We start from the raw sequence: 7,534 nt of genomic DNA, 5'->3' as shown, positions 1-7,534 counted from the left end.
TGGCCAGCGCAAATGACGAAGAAGCTAGCTAGCTTCAGCCTCGCCGACCAGGTGGCTCCGGGGGAGCAAGGTGTGTCCTGCGTCTTCCTAAATCTGGAGTCGGCTGCCGTGGAGTGAGTCCGGACAAGGGTCGTGTTGGTCCTTATATATCGAAAAAGAAGGTAGGGTTGGGTTTGTTGGGCCCAAATGACTCATTTTCACACACGCTTTACTCTGAATAAGACATATCCGTTGCAGATGCGTCGCACATGGTTAACATGAGGGAAGCCGTATGTGTAAAATTGCACACGAGCGATTTATACACTACTAGGAAAAGGGCAATCAGTGGCGCACCACTTTTACCCATCAGTGGCGCACTAGTGGTGCGCCACTGGTATCACGCCACTGCTAACTTTTAGTAGTGGCGCACTAGTGGTGCGCCATTGCTATTTGGCTTAGCAGTGGCGCACCAGGTAGTGCGCCACTACTAGCTTCATGGTGCGCCACTCCTAAACGTCTGAGGTGCACCACTGGATAGAAAAAAGGTGCGCCACTACTAAAATTTGAAATTTCTAGATCTGGATCTGGATCGGGATCTGGATCTGGCACATTTTGTTTCGAATTTTTTTGGCTCGTTATTTTTTCTCATTCTTGTTGCTAGAATTATTTGTGCAATGTTCATTCTCATTTTTCTTAGCCTAGCCGCCGGTGATGATGGATGAGGGACGTAGGAGAGGTGAAGAGAGGTGAGGAGATGTAGGAGAGGATGAACAAGAGGACGAAGGCCAGAGGTAATGGAGGCTAGAGGGTCGCCGGAGGGTCGTCGGAGAGTAAGGTCACCGGAGGTCACCATAGTGGAGGAGCTCGCCGGAAAGTAAGGTCACCGGAGCTCGACATAGTGGAGGAGGTCGCCGGAGTGAAAGCAGGAGAGGAGAGGAGGAGGTCGCCGGAGTGAAAGGAGGAGAGGAGAGGAGGAGGTCGCCGGAGTGAAAGGAGGAGAGGAGAGGAGGAGAGCAGGAGGAGGAGGAGGAGAGGAGAATGAAAGCAGGAGAATGTGTGGAGGAGGAGGGAGGAGGGAGGAGGGGGTTAAGTGGCCGGCTCCTCCCATTTTGATATTCGTGGGCGGGAAGCTTAGCAGTGGCGCACCAAGGCATGGGTGCGCCACCGCTATTTTTTTTCTATTTTTTGCCCAAAATCTAAAACCTGAAAAAAGTCCTGTTTCTGTTTTGAATTTGACGAATCCATTTTTTCTCCAAACGGCCGTAGGCAGTTGAATTCGAATAGGAAATTTCGCGTAGATCGATTTTGATATAAAAAAGTTTTTCATCGGAGGTCGTATGCAACCGTAAAACCCGTTTTACCGAAACATGACGCCATTTTGCATAATATATCAAAATTCATTTTTTTCAATTTTCACTAAACCTAGATGACATATTACATGGGCATTTCAAAGGATTTAATTTTTTGAATTTTCTATCTATTTCTTTTATTTTTTCCAAACTCGAAACTTAGTAGTGGCGCACCAAGCATGGTGCGCCACTACTAAGTGATGCCCAAACATGTCCATCCTCCCCTTTACATAGTAATGGCGCACCATGTAGAGGTGCGCCACTGCTACAAAAATTAGCTGTGGCGCACCTCTGCACGGTGCGCCATTGCTATGTATAAGGATGGGTCAAACCCATGGTCAAACTTAGTGGTGGCGCACCGCAGGAGAGGTGCGCCACTACTACATTTTTAATAGTGTCCCACCACTTTCCGGTGCGCCACTGCTAAGTAGTAGTGGCGCACTGCTCTCCTGGTGCGCCACTAACACCCATCTTACGGCTAGGCCTTTTCCTAGTAGTGATAATGACACCTCCACCAACATCACAAACAAGTTATTTGTGGAAAGCCATTTCTGTTAAATCTGCACCTTCAGTCTTTGTCTTCCTCTCCATAACTATTTGAGCATAAAAGGGAGAAAACTGGTTGCACAACACACACGGTTCATCTTGAAGAAGAGTTAGTAATATATTTGGGCTTTCATCAGAAGGGAACCAATCTAAATGGTTGCCTTTCCTTTTCCAAAAAGATCAACATTAACTTCACATTACATACATATATATGGCCTAATGAAATCGTAGCTGGTTACTCTGCATGAAAAAGCGCTCCTGCTTCGATTACTTCTGAAGTTATGAGACCATTTTGTGCTTGCCATGGAGCGGTTAACATTGTCAAACCCATGGTCAAACTTAGATGTCTATATTATAAATCTGTTTTCTGGGTGCTTCCTGTTGACATGTATGTATACTTCATTTTATTCCAACTTTTTGTTATCGATACATTGTAGGTTTTCTACCACATACAAAACATTGTCATATCTTATCGTTATGATTCTCCTTATATCTTTTTCATATTAGATCCCATGTTAAAGCCTGTGTTTTTGCCAAAGGTGATATGTTTGACAGTTTTTTTTACATATACATCACCTTGGAGATGCTCCTCTGATAGATAGTCATTGTCATCTCCTCTATCTTTTTTCAGAAATGTCATTTGTTGTACTAATGCACATGACTTTGGATTTCTCTCTAGACTATTTTTCATTTCAAAATATATAAGAGTATAAAAACATTTCTGAATGTTTGTCATATTTTTATCTCATCTCCTTATTTTTATTTTTATTTACTTTATTTTTCTCAACCATTTTTACGCTACCAAGAAATGCTACACTAATTAATTATACATGCAAAACTCAATCTATATTCTCTGTTAAACATGTCGTGTGGATCTCACAGATGGGGTCGAGGTGGGCGAACAGTGTCTTCCACGTAAATGTCACCCCATGGAGGATCAAGGTCTCGCTCATTAGGTCAAAGGTGGAGAAGCTATTGATGTCTACGGGTGCTTCTATTCTTGTAGACAGTGTTGGGCCTCCAAGAGCAGAGGTTTGTAGAACAGCAGCAAGTTTCCCTTAAGTGGATCACCCAAGGTTTATCGATCTCAGGGAGGAAGAGGTCAAAGATATCCCTCTCATGCAACCCTGCAACCACAAAGCAAGAAGTCTCTTGTGTCCCCAACACACCTAATAGGTGCACTAGTTCGACGAAGAGATAGTGAAATACAGGTGGTATGAATAAGTATGAGCAGTAGTAACGGCACTGAGAAAAGTGCTTGCTGGCGTGTAGTTGATGGTGGTAATATTGCGGACAGTAGAGATGCAGGAAAACAGTAAACAAGCAGTGATAGCAGTATTTAGGAACAAGGCCTAGGGATCATACTTTCACTAGTGGACACTCTCAACATTGATCACATAACAGAATAAATAGATAGATGCTAGACTCTACACTCTCTTGTTGGATGATGAACACCACTAACTGTGTAGGATTACACGAACCCTCAATGCCGGAGTTAACAAGCTCCACAATATTCGACGTTCATGTTTAAATAACCTTAGAGTGCATGACAGATCAACACAACTAAACCAAGTACTAACATAGCATGCACACTGTCACCTTCACACTACGAAAGGAGGCATAAATCACATCAATACCATCATAGCAATAGTTAACTTCATAATCTACAAGAGATCACAATCATAGCCTACGCCAAGTACTACACGATGCACACACTGTCACCATTACACCGTGCAGGAGGAATAAACTACTTTAATAACATCACTAGAGTAGCACACAGATAAATTGTGATACAAAACTCATATGAATCTCAATCATGTAAGGAAGCTCATGAGATCATTGTATTGAAGTACATAGGAGAGAGATTAACCACATAGCTACCGGTACAGCCCCGAGCCTCGATGGATAACTACTCCCTCCTCATGGGAGACAGCAGCGGTGATGAAGATGGAGGTGGTGTCGATGGAGGAGCCTTCCCGGGGCACTTCCCCGTCCCGGCGGCGTGCCGGAACAGAGACTCCTGTCCCCCAGATCTTGGCTTCGCGATGGCGGCGGCTCTGGAAGGTTTCTCGTAACGTGGCTTTTTTCGTATCGTGTTTTAGGTCAGGGACCTTTTTATAGGCGAAGAGGCGGCGTCAGAAGGTCAACAAGGCGGTGACACACTAGGGGGGCGCCCCCCTAGGCCGCGCCGCCCTGTCATCTGGGGGCCCAGTGGCCCCCCTCTGGCGACTCTCGGGTGTTCTGGAAGCTTCGTGGAAAAATAGGATGCTGGGCCTTGATTTCGTCCGATTCCGAGAATATTTCCTTACTAGGATTTACGGAACCAAAAACAGCGAGAAAACGAGGAACCGGCCCTTCGGCATCTCGTCAATAGGTTAGTTCCGGAAAACGCATAATAATGACATAAAGTATGCATAAAACATGTAGATATCATCAATAATGTGGCATGGAACATAAGAAATTATCGATACGTCGGAGACGTATCAGCTATATTCCATGGACGCTTCCCGAGAGTGAAGAGTGAACTAGGCATGGCGAGGTAGAGTCGGGGGAGGTTCATTTTTGACAAAATCGAGGGAGAGCTGTAGTCCGGAGACATAATGATGTAGCCCCGCTCAAGGACGACACTACACCAAGATCAACAAGTCCCCCAAGTGGACCCATGACTCGAGCCCGAGTGAAAACTCTACATGATAAGGTGAACTCAATTCTCTCGACACTCGACCTCGACACTACTTTGGATGGAATGCTACCTCATGCCGATGTTCTATGTGTCATCAGATACAAGCCTCGAGAGGAGTACGTCAAGGTTGGCCCAGCACCGGAAAATGAAGGAGAGGGAGGACAACTTCAGCCCGGGACTACAGCCCAGGGCCGGCACTGCCGCCCCCGATAGGCCGGCACTGCCGCTGGGCACACCTCGGCACTGCCGGCCGAGCCACACCGGCACTGCCGCCCGGAGCACCCCAGCACTGCTGGCCAGGACACCCCGGCACTGCCGGCCGGAGCACCCCGGCACTGCCGGCCCCAACCCACCGGCACTGCCGCCTGAAGCCCTGACGCCTTGAACAGCAAGAGGCCTGCACTACCGGCCCCACCTCAGTTGACTTCATATGAACCGTTGATTTTGATCCTATGGCTGTATTTATTTCGCAAATGACCAAGTTACCCCTGTTTTGGATCCAGCCTATATATAGGGCTCCCACAGCCACGAATTAGGGTTAGACTTATTGTGAGATTACACTTGAGCTTTGCTCCTCCCTTGGGAAACCCTTCTAGATCCCCATGTATGAAGTTACCAAGACTCTTCTAAGGAATTGGTCTCTTCCATTCTAGGAATTCTAGTGTTTGTGGATCTTGTGCTTCTTGCAATTCTATCTATTTGCACTCTTTTTCCTCTTTGGAACTCTATCAATTGCTTTCCAATATACTGTGAGGGATTCTACTCCTTGTGGGTCTTTGCCTTGCAATTCTATTGGGTTGGTGTATCGGGCCAACGAAGAACAACCGGTTGTGTGTGTTGCGTTTGTATCTTCGATCCACCCCACTTTCCGCTCGTGTTCTTCGTGTTCTTCCACCTCCCCCCGAATCCCATCCAAATCCGTGAAGATCGGGCCTCCCCTAGGGCTTAGCCCTTATTATATGGTATCAAGAGCTCCTTGGTTGCCACAGATTTCACCCCCACACCCCCAAATTTTTTCTTGAGAAAATTTTCAAAAATCCCAAAAAATAGCCCCAAATTGGCCTTGGTTGGATCTCGCGATTTGTTGAGTTTTTGGTGGTTTTGTTCCGATAGAAGCTTGCCTTTGGTGTTGATCTACAATTACCCCAACTTTTCCCACCTAATTGTGCCAATTTTCCCACGAAATCGAAAAATTTTGGGTCAGTTTTCCGCCAAACCAAAGCACAGCCGCGACCAGGCCAGCACTGCCGCCAGGAAGGACCGGAACTGCCGCTGACGCCGGCACTGCCGCCGTGCGAGACCGGCACTGCCGCCCCCCACAGGCCGGTATTACCGGTGGCCCAAAATTTTCATAGCTCACTTCGTTTTCGTTTTGGCACTTTCCATTTGTGTTTGGTCTTCGGTTTTGTGTGCCATTGCAGGTACCACAAGCTTCCGCAACATCGAAAACGACGACGACACCCCGAGGATCCAAGCGGTTCATTTGACACCTTCCACCACCATAGCAAGTTCGATCGTCGGCCACCATCATCAAGTGGTATAACTTGCCCTTTCCTTGTAGCCCTAGCCTCCTTTGCGTACCTTTCCCATCGAGAGTGGCTTTCTAGTGTTGCGAAGCATTGTGCAAGCGTCCCGACCGTGAGGGTGTGCGTGTGTTGAGAAAAGCTACGAAGCAAGCTCGTTGTGAAAAGATAAGCAAAAGAAGAGTGACATACTTACATAGATAGTACTATCATTACATAGTGAAAAAAAGGAAAGAACAATCCAAAAAGAGTGTGAGTAACACCATATACAGAAAAGTCCAAAGCTTATAAGCAAAAGAGAGAAAAGAGAAGAGAGGCGTCTTGCGCAAATCTAGTTGCTTCTCAATTTTGCAACCAAGCTACGGTCTCTCTTGTGTTAGGGTGACACCGAGCTAGTAGTCTTCGTTAGGACCAATTTTGTTCGTGCTCATTTTCCTTCGTCGCACTAACCCTATTTTGTCCCGTGCGTGTGTTCCACCTTGTGTATGCCTTTTGTGATCACCGCTTTTGACTTGTGACTTTTGGACCTTACCCACTTTTGACAATATACTTTTTGTTTGGTTTTTCCATTTGACTTTCCACAATCATACCTAACACCATATAGAGTTTTTGTTTTGTGTGTGTAACCAGTTGTTCCTCACCTTGACACACCTTTCCAATTTTTTTGTGAGTCTTTGACTTACTTCTGAGTTTTCCTCCACAACATAGTTCTTGTTTTAGTTGTAACCATGTCTAGTGGAGAGGGGAACCAACTACCGATGACACGGCACCAACATTGGATAGATACTCAAGCCATCAACAAGAGTATCCATGACCTCACGGCAAGGATCGATGAGACCATCATACGCTATGAAGAACAAGCTCAAGTGCAACGAAGGGACCTCAATGTCCAAGTGCAAGACCTCCATGACAAGCTTAATGCTCAGGGCCATGATATGAGGGCTACACTCGCTACTCAAGGTCAACAAAATATGGCGAGCATGAGAAGACAAGAAGAAAGGATTGCATGCCTTGAACAAGCTATTGCCAACATTGCTAACAATCGAAGCCAACAAGATCAAGGTCTTCGCGCTCTCATAGTTCATGGCATCGAGCTCCGTCTCCGTCTTACCATGCTTCTAATGAAGACCCGCACCACCATAATGTGGATGCTCTAGTACTTCAACAACAAGCTCGAAATGCGGAGCAAGCACGTGCTCAACTTGAACAAGAGAGACTACAACAAGCAAATCGTCAAGCTCAATTCCAAGAGGAACAACAACGTCTTCGTCATGATCAAGATCTCCTTCATGCACGTGAGCAAGAACGTCTTCTCCATGAGCAAGCGGCACATCAACAACAAGGACAACCACGTCCATCTCAAGTGGCCAATGCTCAATGGCATCCACAACATGACGCCGAACAAGAAGTGAACCAAGAACGCCAAATCATCAATGTTGATCCTCCTCACGATG

Source organism: Lolium rigidum, chromosome 2, assembly GCF_022539505.1.
Source record: "Lolium rigidum isolate FL_2022 chromosome 2, APGP_CSIRO_Lrig_0.1, whole genome shotgun sequence".
Classification (NCBI taxonomy): Eukaryota; Viridiplantae; Streptophyta; class Magnoliopsida; order Poales; family Poaceae; genus Lolium; species Lolium rigidum.
The sequence above is the reverse complement of the archived record's forward strand: the minus strand, read 5'-3'. Positions refer to the sequence as shown.